A 13425-nucleotide genomic window follows, 5' to 3' on the forward strand; every position below is an offset into this window, starting at 1 on the left:
TGTCAAATGCATAAATAATTCAGTTGGTGGCACAAATAACATAACATTCGAGACGAAAGACATTTGTCTGCGTTTTGGTTTTCAACCATGCCTTTTGATTCGGCTTCATAACTACAATAATAACTTAAATGGGAGCAAAAACCCAGTTGTTGTTCACAAATCCCCCTTAACAATAAATAACCATCAATAAAAAAGGTTTTGAACTAATAACCTTTTAAATATACACATACATTAAAAGGTAAAAATTTTACTGTATCAGATGTGCATTTCGAAAAATGTCTATTACATAATGCTCATGGCCATACTATTTAAAAACCTCAAACCTTATACAAACATCAGAGAGCTAATATTACCAGAAAGGGTCAAAAGTATTTCCAAACCAGGACAACTTAAAATACAACCGATCATAGATTGACAGCAGTTTTATCAATATGTTATGTTTCCTTTGCTATATGGTTGGGTCCTTGTTGCAAATTGTTATGATGTAATAATGTTTGATAGGTTTTGATAAAAGCAGTAACATATTTCATATGTAGTGTATCATGAAAGTTACTCACTGATAAAAAGTAATAGTTGAGTGTACCATTGTACCAGACGCCATTATATGGAAACAATCGTCGTGCTGTAAAAACATCACAGGGAACACCCCTAGATGTTCTCTAAAACAAAACAAAAAATAATGGACGTGACATGTTTTAAAAATAACGTAAAACAGGTTACACCATTTAAACTTAGTTAACAGATTTAGATAGAAGACTACAAAAAGGAAAAATATGAATGACTCGAAAAGGAAGATAATAATACGACTAAAATAGTCGTACTGTATTTTAAATCCAAAGAGCTAATAACTAACTCAATTTTGATATTCCTTATCCTTTTATTAATGAAATTTGGATAATTCAGAATGGAACTTTTATATATTTGTGGTTTATATTAATTGTAAATATACTTGGAATGATCAGCTGTGATGACGAAATTTTTTCATAATTTCATAATTAGAAAAATTTTAATTCGTGAAATTATACCGATTAGGCGGCAAAACTATTGAGTACCTCTAGCAAACAAGTGGATTTTTTTTTATGAAGCTCACCTTTCCTGTAAATTGATAATTAGCATCTAAAAACAAAAACTGGCTTGCATTCTTTAGTTGTTCGCCAAATGGCCCACTTTTACCATCTATAGAAGTGCTTGTAATCTGTGATATCGTACAATTGCCTCTGGTCTTGTCAGTTGTATACTTTATTCCTGAAAAGGTGAGTGCAACTTTTAAATTATCATATTTTGAAAACTGGTATGTAGATACAGCTTTGTTGTTTGAAAAAATATTAGCAATCCGTATAAGTATAATGTTATTGAGAATCATATCAAAAATAGCATATGAAGGACAAAACAATCAGCTAAGGAACATATGGGCAACTGAAAGATACACTTAAAATGTTTTCAAATTTCATAAATGAGTAAATAGGAAGTATCAATATTAAGCTATCATGTAAATACAATTGCAGAACCATCAGGAACTATTTTTTTCAATTCAACTGCAATGGCACCATCAATGGTTGTTCCACAAAATCACATGACGCCGATGTTAATTTGCTGTATAATAAGCACACATAAAAAGTCATTATTTGAATTTTTCATTTTAAGTAAAGACAAATATATGATTATTTTGTGGAATTAAATTGCTTTAATCTGTAGTAACGAGCAAATCATAAAAAAATGAAACTTTCTTTATACAGAGAAAATAAAGTTTACCAAAGCGACCGAGTTAGTAGGATAATATATACTACCTGTTGTGAAGTCATGCACTTCACTTAATGAATCTGTATTGTACGATGTTCTCGTTGGTGTTGTTGGTCTGTAGTCCATTCTCATAAGGTTAAGCTCACTATCGTACCATATCTATATCATATTAAAATGCGTTAAATAGTATTGACGTCACTATATGCTATTTTTGTGTTACCTTCCTCTGAACCATTGCCAATTTGTACAATACTTTATTTAAATTGAGTTATACGGTTTATCCGGGGATGCTGCCAACTAACTAAATGTAACACAGACGTTATTACTATAAACAGAATAGTAATCACACCTTTGATTTTCAATGAAAGTAAAAAAAATGTTAACAAGCAACTAATGGTACAAATGTAAAATGACTGCCACAGTATTGACTTTGTATAGTCAAGCAAAGAGAGGTAGACAGTGGTGACTATAACCATATTTTATGGTACAAACTTTTTCTGCAAGAAACGATTGATTGGTGAATGATGTATGACTTCGGAATGCCAACGATGCCGGTCCCTAGTGCGTTTTTTTTTTTTAAATATTTTGTCATTGTCCACAATTGCTATTTTATGTTCTACATGGACCCATAGAAGATGTTAATTTTGAAAAATTACTTCCTGTAATAAGTCAACCAACTTTATCGCCGTTAACTTTTTTAATTTGGAAAACTCCTTGTTTATATACCATTGACCTGTACTTGTTCTAGCTATAGGAACGATGTCTTACCAAAATGATACTAAAATGACCCTCACAGTCAAGTAAGATAATATAACTGCTAGTTATTAGTATAACTATTAGTATAAAATGTGTTCTCCAATACAAAACAAAAATCGAAATCGAAACTGCTGCTTAAATATAAACAAAGTCAACAATTTCTGTTCAAATATTACAAATCCTCATAAAACAGATAAACATTGGAGTGGAATTTTAAAAGAGACTTTGAGTCGACATATTACCATCTCCCTTAATACATGGACCAATTTCAGTCATATCAAGAAACAAGTTTTAGGCAATATGACAACACTGGCATTGATTTAAGGTGATCGATTGTAGACATTGGCCATTATTGCAAAATTTCATATCTCTAGATACATAATTTTAAACTGAATATTAAATAATTAAAATGTATCATTTAAATCTTACTTATATCGAAACAACTGTTTGAGTGGTTCCCATTTGAATATAAACAGTCTACTAGATACGGTAGCACCCTACAAATGATAAAATAACTCACATCTAATGAGGTGATAGCCAGTGACTGTTGGTAAATAATCTCTGCCTTGTAGTGAAAGGAAGAACTTGGCTTTGGTACGGGTCTTGTATTATTACGCCCAGGACAATATACACCTTTTGGAGTCTGTAATAGAATAGATTATAACTATAAGTATAGACTATAACATGCCCTTTTCCATATTGGCCCTGGTATCATCCCGAGACTCCCATATCGTCATCGAGGCTTTAGCCGAGGGCCGATATGGGTCGAGGGTTGATACCAGGGCCAATATGGAAAAGACATGTTATAATCTATTTATCACATATTTAAGTTCTGCAGAAAAGAGAAACAAGTTCAATTATAACTATTTAATGAAACATAACAGGTAAAATCTTAAAAATTTTATCACAAAAGTTTTATTACATTTTCAAATTTAGTTTTTATCATTTACTCCATAGAAATTTATTGTCACATTTCCACTTATTTTGGAATATGGCAATACACAATTGCGTAATTCTCCGGCACTTTTTAACCACTCCATTAGAATTTAAATGTCACTTTCAGTTTTTTCCTTGTGTTAGCGTTTTTTATTTGCTCTACAAAGTCTGCCGTATCGCTTTCCTCCACTGCGATGAAACGAGCACCGTCATTGTTCGCCATTGTTGTTAAGGACGCAATGACGTCACGTCATTTGGAATCAGGGCACAATAACCAATAACCTCTTTTTTGCCCCGGGCAATTTTGAGGTTATTACATATGCAAAACCCAACGTATTCGTAACAAATATGTGAAAAATAATTTTATTCGCTATTTAGACTGTAATTCATACCACTTTGTTACCTGTTATCGTTGGTGTATTGATGTAATTAATATATGGGTCCTTTTTGAAACGGTCTTTAGAACTGAGTACAGGGACTACTAATCTTTTCAATTTCATTTCATGCTACCTTTTTTTTTACTGCCAATACTATTTTACAATTGATGTATATTACAGTAACGAAAAAAATAGGTGCAAAAAAAACTAAAGGAAAGGAGTAAAAAATCAGAAAAATTCAATATAAACTCAAAATTTCTGATAAAAGAGCTATATGGGTGTAGTGGATATGGACAGAAACTTTGCCTTGCAATAGAACACCTACGGACCCCTAAAAGAGCTGTTGCAAAGGTTCTTACCGTACAGTGAGCGTGGCATTCTCCCTCTACAAGTCCCATTCTGACGGGACGTGGCTGTTTACTTAAACATCCCACACAGCCAAACGGACGCTCCACTTTGGCAAGGGTTTTACTGCCGATCGGAAGTGGACCTAAGTGACCACATTTCTGTTCCCCAAACCCCATTGGATGTATACATTTTTAGAAAGGTCTGTTATAAATCATGTAAGTACCGAAGTACTGACTACTGAGCTGATGATAAAGTCGGGGACTTATCCAATGTATTTAATAAACAACGAAATAAATAATCTGTTTTTTTTCCTTCGGTAGATTGCATAAACAGACTTTACTTGAATTGAAAACAAATCAATTTACCTCAAAGACAGAATAGTCGCTAATATCTACTCTGAAGTCTATATAGTCATAGTAATGTTGAAACTGGTGGCTAGTTCCGTTTGGTAAGATTCGTTGTCCAGTGGCGATCGCCCTAACGGGTATTTGCGGAAAAGCGATTGGTGTTTTCCAATTAACAGCTTGAAATTAAAAATGAATATATAATTAATGTATTGATTGATGGATGCTTAATGATCAACATCAAGAATTATATGAATATTCAGAAAGATAAAATGTTAACTAGATTTGAATGTATCCTGTTTTGTACCTGATCTAAAGGTAATTTCAGAAACCAAGTGTTATGTGCAGGAAAATTCTATTATTTGAGTTTTTATTACAATTGGGTCGGAATAGCTTCTATCGGATCACACAGTTATCCCCAGGATATCATCCTTTCGGTAACTTCTTTACTGTCATTGGATATTTTAAAAATACATTTTCCAATTCATGAAAGTATTTTTATGCAAAAGCTAATGGCTGCAACTCCCTCGCGCAACGTTCACGTTATATGAAGAGATGTCCTATAATTATCCGTGAGCTCTCCACGTTTTAGATTTTTTACTTACTAATTTATTGGTCACTTTCGCACATATATTTAATACTAAACTGGTACGCTGAGTTGTATTTTTAGCGAGCGAGGTCGCACGGAGAAGGATAGCAAATCGCCTTCCAAAGATGCATTACTTTGAATTTATAATTACCAATCACGACAATGTCAAAATATATCTTAATGTTCATACAAGTCTATGTCCTGCTTAAAACGACATAGAAATGTGGATTCTTAGAAATATCAAATTTCATTTGAACATTCTTCTCATGAACAATAAATGACATCTTAGATCATACTTAATCTTAATTGTAAATGACAAGTCAATCACTAATCGTTCTAGTGATAATATTTCTACCAGTATTTACATGTATGGACATTGACATAACATGAAGTTATTCCATTTTCTTTGCAAATTGCTCCACTCATTGTACAGAAAATCGTTTGAGTCATTGCTGGGATGCAAACGTTTTATAACTGGTATATCGCCAAATTTCAAATATATGAATTTCCTCCTTGGGAAGAAAGCGCTCACAAACATGTTTAACCCCTCCACATTCTGTATGTGCCTGTTTCAAGTCAGAAGCCTGTAGTTCAGTGGTTGTCGTTGACTCACGTCTGTCATATTGTTTTTCGTAAATTGTTTTGTTATAGTTTTAGCCGTTAGTTTTCTCAATTGAATTGTTTCATATTTTTCATGTCGGGGCATCTTTATATTCGACTATACGGTATGGGTTTTTCTCATTGCTGAAGGCTGTACGGTTGCCTATACTTGCTTACATCCACTTTATTTGAACTTTGGTGGATAGAAAACTGTTGTCTCATTGGCAATCATACAACATCTCCTTCCTTATGTTCATATATGGTATATACGTGTTCTTACATACTGTCACCGGGTGCATTGTAACTTTGCCTACATTCTAAAATAATTTCTTACCAGCAAAAAAGTAATCTAAAGTAAATGTTGAGTTTAATTCTTTCCACACCAAGCAAGTTGACCAACGATCAGTATTGATACCTCGAACAAACTGCTGCTGTTTGTAAACCTAAAATGGATATTAGTGATATACTACACTGACCTCGTCCGTCTGTCCGTCCGTAAATTTGTTATATACTCAGTTTCTGTATTCATGAATCCTTTGATATTTGGATTGATTTGTACCGCATAAGCCATGTACAGATATTATTTTTTAAATTTATTATATCGAGTTGTTTTGTGTAAGAATTTTTCATACATTCATCTGTTACTTTTGTTCGAAGATATCTTCTATTTCATCAAAATACATTTAGCCAAATCGTGTTCAATTTTAATTTACAGGTGAATTTTATCAAATAACCACAATTAGTACTTTGATTGCAAATACCTGTCCGCTCTGTTTCATAAAGTGCAACACTCCATTCGTTGTAAGGATATGAGAAACACCGCCGCTTTTCGCTGCAGTACCAAATATAACCGTGTCCAGATTTGAGCTTAAGTTCTGGACTTCACAATGCTGAGCTGTATAAGATTGAGAAAAATTTAATTTACTGGTCTTTTTGTGCTTATCAAAGTGTAACTCGTTTTGACATAAATACATGTAATTGCTACTGCCAACAGTTAACGCATTTCCTAAACCTCAAAGTAGACATGGTTATAAACACATAGTTATATGAACTTTACGAGTCCGGTATAAAAACCCATGCTGACGGGCTGTATAAATATGTAGCCGTCTTCATACAGAATGGGGACTTTAAACCCGGTTCATCCTGTTAAAAGAGTACAATGCCCACTTCAAGTTCTTATGCTAATACCTTCTTTTTCCAAGTTGGAAGTCCAAATTTCCCACCCTTCATCCCAGTCGACCCACTTTCCAGAACATTCAGTATAGATTAATTGTTATCTCTGTCTTGTCCTGAATATACATGCTATATTTGGCATTGGAGGTTGAGCAAACAACAATTAATTAACCATTCAATTGATTTAATATTGCTGTTTAATGTTCAGAGCAATCATTTCGAATCATTATCCGGAAAGTAATACTGGTAGGTAAATGTTGGGTTGACACGTCTTTTTTAATATTCAAAACTCAGCTTTATATTTTTACTTGTACTTCCATACTATTATACATTCTCCACAAAATGTAACTCATTTTGAGTTTGTCGAACACAGCTTTTGATAAATGTATATTGTAGTACCTCAGAGTTAGTGCATTGTAAAATTCTCTCCTTCATTTTCCAAACAATGAAAACAATATTTACTCACACGTATCTACTAGGAACATCTGATTATTGTTATAATCAAGCAATGTCGTAGTCTGTCCTCCATTTGATGTCTTTCTAACTGTTGCAAAATTTTTACCATAATCATAGTATATCTCCGCAGTAATGGTTTCACCCAAGTCCTTCAAGTTTGCTTCTAATCGTGTTGAAAAAGCGTCGGGTAATGTTGGAAATGCTGGATCTGAAATGAAACATGTTCAGAATTCCAATCCTAAAGTTTTGAAGTAGAAACGATTTTTTTCTTTAAACAAAAATAGACGGAAGATATCGGTGGGACGTAAACACACTTAAGTCGAAGAGAAAGTGTCAAAGTCATGACAAAAAAAAACGAAAAACGACGAATAGACAAGCAACTCCATGTTGGGACTAAGAAATGTCGTCTTGGAATTGAGAAATGTCAAGTTGAAACTATGTTAATGTCCCCCTTACTTTTTGGCAAAAAACATTACTGGACATAAAAAGAAAATAAGTTTACCCCCACCACTATACACACTTTTAAGTCTACTCCAACGCCACTGTACATTTTAACTAAAAAAGAGGACGCAGATTGTGCAGAATCTGTTTACTTCACAGCCGTTACGAAGTGCGAACTAAAAACGTACCAATAAAAGAACAGCATGGTTTAATGTAGCATTTGGTTTATACCAATGAATATCGCGCTATAATGTTACACAATGCATATTGGCCGTCAAAGAAATTTCCTACTAAGAAGTTCAGAAGCAAAATTATCGGAAACGAAATCAACTTTTAAACACATGGTAAAATATAAAATGTAAATCGTCTCTTATGACATGGTTAGAAAAAAATAAGGAATTGGCGGTGCCAAATATAGCATTTTTCTACACATGCATTTTAACTAGTCTTGAGACCTCGATGGGTTAAGTGTTTTCTTACCATTTGGTCCTGGGGTAACATTTGGATTTGGTATGCATTGCCCTTTAATGCTTACACCAAAATAAACTATGATCATTAGCAATGCTGATACCGACGTCTGAAAGAAACAACATGTCGTAAATGTTACAATGTACATAAAATGAAACACTACAATTAAAGAAAAACGTAAAGGAACTAAGCCAAAAGAGTATAACTTAACTGTTATTTATCCATATGAGTTTTATATTCTGATAAGTTTTTGGTTTATAAAGGAAAAGGTATGATATGACCAAATATTTTGCCATTTGATTTCGCAATGCAAAATGGATCATAAATCAATCGAATTTGAATCGTTCAAATGTCCACAAGACAATTTTCTGTCAGATATTCAATTTTTTGAATTTTATATCACATATTTGCCTATGCCGTCCTTCATTTTAATTGTTTATTTATAGTTGCCTAATGTCTAGGTGCAACTATTTTATACATGCCCAGTACAACACAAACAAGAAATTCATTAAAAAACGTGGGTTGACCAGGATAATGGATGAGGACGGCAATTTCGACGGCAATTGGAAAATGAGAGTACGTTTGAAAGGGACAGAAATAATCCGTGCCACAGTCCACTTGCATACCCCTCAGAGAAGTGTTAAATGGATCTGTTTACATGCAGAGAGTACGACAAATTCCCTACACGAAGTATCAGATTTAACGCTCGCACTTGAGTTGTATTTTTAATGTGTATTCATACCCCATGCACATGGAAACTAACACGCTTAAAGCCCTCGACAAAATTATTCAAAGTATTTCAATACTCTGTTGCCGAATTTGAATGTGCGGACGGAATCGGTACTTAACAAACTGAAATGCGACAAACGGAATCTGTATAAAATACCATTGCTTAACTATATTTGATACTGCAACTTTCAATTGTTCGATCGATTGATGCATTTAAAATGTTATATACATGGTGATGCATACATAGTCGCTTAACCCTGTCGATACACCCTGACTCAATCCGTTTGGAGTTCATGCGATTCCATTATATTTTGTTCATTATCTTGGATTTACGTGATTGAACATCGACAACTACTACTGTCTATAACATACAGCCATTTTACATGCTTTTCCGTTTTACGAAATGCATATTTAGGTATCACATTTCCAAGCAATATCACATCATAAAGGTTTTTTTTTTTTAAATTTTACACAATAATTCAAATAACATTGGTACCAGTATTACATTGTGTTTTGTGTTTAGTTTTAATACTCATCTTTCTATTAAACTTTTCTACATAAACACAGTGTACGATGTAACATGTATCACGTGATATTGAACAACATTGAGTGTCATTACCATTATTCTAAAAACTGTACCTTTTTTTCCATTATGCACCCTCTATACGTTCTAAAGTTAAATAAGAAGCAGAACCAAAACACATTAAAAAGGTGATGAAGCAAAAATTCGAGACATGAAAATGGGTTTTACTGTCGCATCGGAGAAAATCAGGGATGAACAATTTACATACTCCAAGTCAACCGTTGTAATCCTCCCGTTTTTATATCTTATTAATAATACTAAGATATGAGCCACAGCCTAATCTAAAAAGTTGTTTTGCTACATAATGTCTTTTTCAAAGATGTTAGTTTGTTGAAAAAAAAATCAAAATAAGAATAATGCTGCTACTTGTATTTTGATGTACCAAATTATGTTTAAATTGGAAAATTTTTGTTCGAAATTCGAAACATGAAAAGTCGGGCACAAAGTCTATGTGTTTCTAATTATAGTTTCCAATCGTTATCCAGTCATGGCTTGATTTGAGGCGCTTTTTACATATTTTATTCCCAGTATCAGACACTCTCAAAGTGAAGTATATCGCTTATATATTTTTTCATATATATGCTCTAAACAAATTTTAACTTTACTTTCCGTGAAAATGTTCTTAAGCTACCGAAATTATAACTCCTTGCCATTTCTGTAAACTGTATATAAAAGCTATTCTTAGTCAATAAACTTTTCCAATAAGAACCCATCTGTTTAAGTTTGCATGGGAAAAGTAATTTATGTTGGGAAAGAAAATACTACTCTGTTTAAGCTCGACAATGCAGTTCTGTCAGTCATCAACGAAATCTTAAAACACTCTTATTTATGATTATTTTGTGTTCTGTTACTTTAGCAATATTGTTTTATCCCTTTCTATCATTTCAGAATTCAGATTTTCTTTTTAGCTCACCGGGCCCGAAGGTCCCCGTGTGAGCTTATGCTATCACTTGGCGTCCGTCGTCGTCCGTCGTCTGTCGTCGTCGTAAACTATTTCAAGAATCTTCTACTCTGAAACTACTGGGCCTAAAACCTTCAAACTTTAACTGAATGTTCCCTAGGGTATCTAGTTTATAAATTGTATCCGAAGTTTTTATCCATCAACAAACATGGCCGCCATGGCTAAAAATATAACATAGACAAGGGGTAAAAATGTTCAATAGGTCAAGATCTATCAGCACTGAAATTTTCAGACGAACCGAACAACCCATTGTTGGGTTGCTGCCACTAAATTGGTAATTTTAAGGAAATTTTGCAGTTTTTGGTTATTATCTTGAATATTAAAGAAGTTTTGATCCATTGACAAACATGTCCGCCATGGCTAAAAATAGAACATAGGGGCCAAATGCAGTTTTTGGCTTTTATCTCAAAAACTATAGCAGTAACAGCAAAAGTGACAGAAGTAAAAGTGATGAAAAAGTCAAGATCTATCTGCTATGAAATTGTCAGACCAATTGGACCACCCATTGTAGGGTTACTGTCCGAAATAGTTTATTTTTATGAAATTTTACTGTTTTTGGTTATTATCTTTAATGTTATAATAGATATAGAGAAAGTGTAGACGGCAAAAATGTTAAGCTAAGTAGGATCTACAAATAAGTCAAATGATCAAAATAGTCAATTGACCCCTTGAGGAGTTATTGCCCTTAAAACGTTTTTTTGTTTTTTGTTTTACATTTTTTCGTTTGTCCATTACTTTTTCAAAAATATTCTTCTCTGAAACTACTGGGCCAAATACTTCCAAACTATAACTGAATGTTTCTTAGGGTATCTAGTTTATAACATGTATCCGAAGTTTTGATTCATCAACAAACATGGCCGCCATGGCTAAAAATAGAACATAGGGGACAAAAGCAGCTTTTGGCTTACGTCTCAAAAACTATAGCAGTTAGAGCAAAAGTGAAAGGATTTATAGTGATAAATGGGTCATGATCTATATGTTATGTTTTCAGACAAGTTCGACAACCCATTGTTGGGTTACTGTTGGAATTAGTTTATTTTTATTAAATTTTACTGTTTTTGGTTATTTTCTTAAATACTATAATAGATAGAGAGAAAGTATAAATGGCAATAAATGTTTAGCTAAGTAAGATCTACAAATCAGTCAACATGATCAAAATAGTCAATTGACCCCTTGAGGAGTTATTGCCCTTAAAACGTTTTTTTTTTTTACATTTTTTTGGGAAAGTTTAATTACTTTTTTTTTACTTTAATTGAATGTTCCTTAGGGTATCTAGTTTATAGATGATATTCGGGGATTTGGTCCATTCAAAAACATGGCGGCAGTTTCTAAAAATAGAACATAGGGGTCAAATGAAGTTTTTGGCATTCATTTCAAAAACTAAAGCAGTAAGAGCAAAACTGACATAGGTGAAAGTGTTAAACAGGTTTAGATCTACCTGTCAAGTAATCTTCAGACCAATAGGACAACTTATTGTTGGGTTACTGTCCAGAAAGTTAATTTTAGGAAATTTGGATTATGTATTATCTCTAATATTATTATAGAAAGAGAGAAAGTGTAAATGACAAAATTGTTCAGCAAAGTAAGATCTGCAAATAAGTCAAATGCCTGAAATTGAAATTACAGGTGAGCGATATCAGGCTCTCATGGGCCTCTTGTTTACAATTTTCTTTAATATTCTTAATTGTGTTTGGGTCTGCTTTTTGACACACAAGGTCTTACATATATGGTGCAATAAGTTTCTGTAAGGCAGGGGCAAAAATGTAAATTTGGGAATTAACAATATGAACTTGTGCCAAAATAACCAAAGATTTTGTTGTAGTTGAACAAATGATAAAAATACATATATCCAACAAACTAGATATTTTTCTCTGAACATACCTTCATTTTTCGTTATCTCCGTACCTATTATACTACATTACTGGGTGGACTTCAATCAATTTTTATTAATATTGTTTATTTATCTAATCATTATCAGCTACACTAATATTGTACATGTATTCGGTGTGTACCCTAGGAAGTGGAGTTTGTATATATGTGATAGCAAATTTTCAATTTGTATTAATGTATTATTATGTAACACGCAATCGCAATTGCTTTGTCCTGTGCTAAATGTCTTCTGATGAACGGGAAATTACCAAATTGTTCAATCGTTCATTACAAAATGTGTTATACGTATGACTCTACCTTGAGTATAGGTGGCTTCGTTGGACGTCTGCGGTAGAACCAAAATAAATATTTTGCAAAAAGGACAGACTAAAAATTTTCAGAAATTTAAGACAAAGATTTTAGAATTATCCGAACAGATGCTTTTTCAAGTTAAAAAGTATAAGTTAGTCGACAAGGGTTTTTGACAAATATATAAGGAAAATATCGGTGAATGGCGAGAGAATTTGTTTGAAATGCATTTTTCACCAAAAAAATAATAATAAACATGTATCTTGGTTTCATTCTTATAATGTAAAAAAAAAGGTTCCCTTTATATAAAAAAATAATAATATGGAATTTTATTTTAATTTATTTTTAAAAATCTAATCTTGATCTATACATGTTGCTTTTTTTTTCTTCCTTATAATGTAAATATGGAAATTAACTAAATGTATAACGTTTACCATGAAAATATAGAAATAATGAAATCAGAAGCCAGATAAAATACATCCACTTTAAGTCGCAAGGACAAACAAGCAATCATAAAGGGACTGTCTGGAGTCAGAAACCTTCTCAGTGGTGGTTTTTGTACTTTATTTGTTGTAACCTGCGTCGCCTAAGGCTAAAGCGGGTATAGTAACCACTCGACTTTGTCCGTCCGTCCGTCCGTCTGTCCGTTCGGGAATGATCAGTTATGCTCCAGTATACGTTTTACCTCAATCAACTGCATACAGATACGCAGGTCCAGACCCTGTATTGGTCTTGTATCATAATGT

At 33.0% G+C, this 13425-nt stretch overlaps 2 long non-coding RNA genes across 2 annotated transcripts; both read right to left on the minus strand.

The window, feature by feature from the left end:
* Window positions 1-1798: 1798 nt before the first annotated feature.
* On the minus strand, window positions 1799-4645 carry LOC127714335 (uncharacterized). Its single transcript, XR_007987692.1, has 3 exons — window positions 4523-4645; window positions 3017-3139; window positions 1799-1899 (listed from the first exon to the last, which is right to left on the minus strand). It is a non-coding gene; the product is annotated as an uncharacterized LOC127714335 (long non-coding RNA).
* Window positions 4646-6457: 1812 nt separating this feature from the next.
* LOC127714344 (uncharacterized) lies at window positions 6458-8315 on the minus strand. The gene is made up of 3 exons (XR_007987694.1): window positions 8241-8315; window positions 7330-7527; window positions 6458-6585 (listed from the first exon to the last, which is right to left on the minus strand). It is a non-coding gene; the product is annotated as an uncharacterized LOC127714344 (long non-coding RNA).
* Between the last annotated feature and the right edge of the window lie 5110 nt (window positions 8316-13425).

The sequence above is a fragment of the Mytilus californianus genome, unplaced genomic scaffold (assembly GCF_021869535.1).
Source record: "Mytilus californianus isolate M0D057914Y unplaced genomic scaffold, xbMytCali1.0.p SCAF_1, whole genome shotgun sequence".
NCBI classification, from domain to species: Eukaryota; Metazoa; Mollusca; class Bivalvia; order Mytilida; family Mytilidae; genus Mytilus; species Mytilus californianus.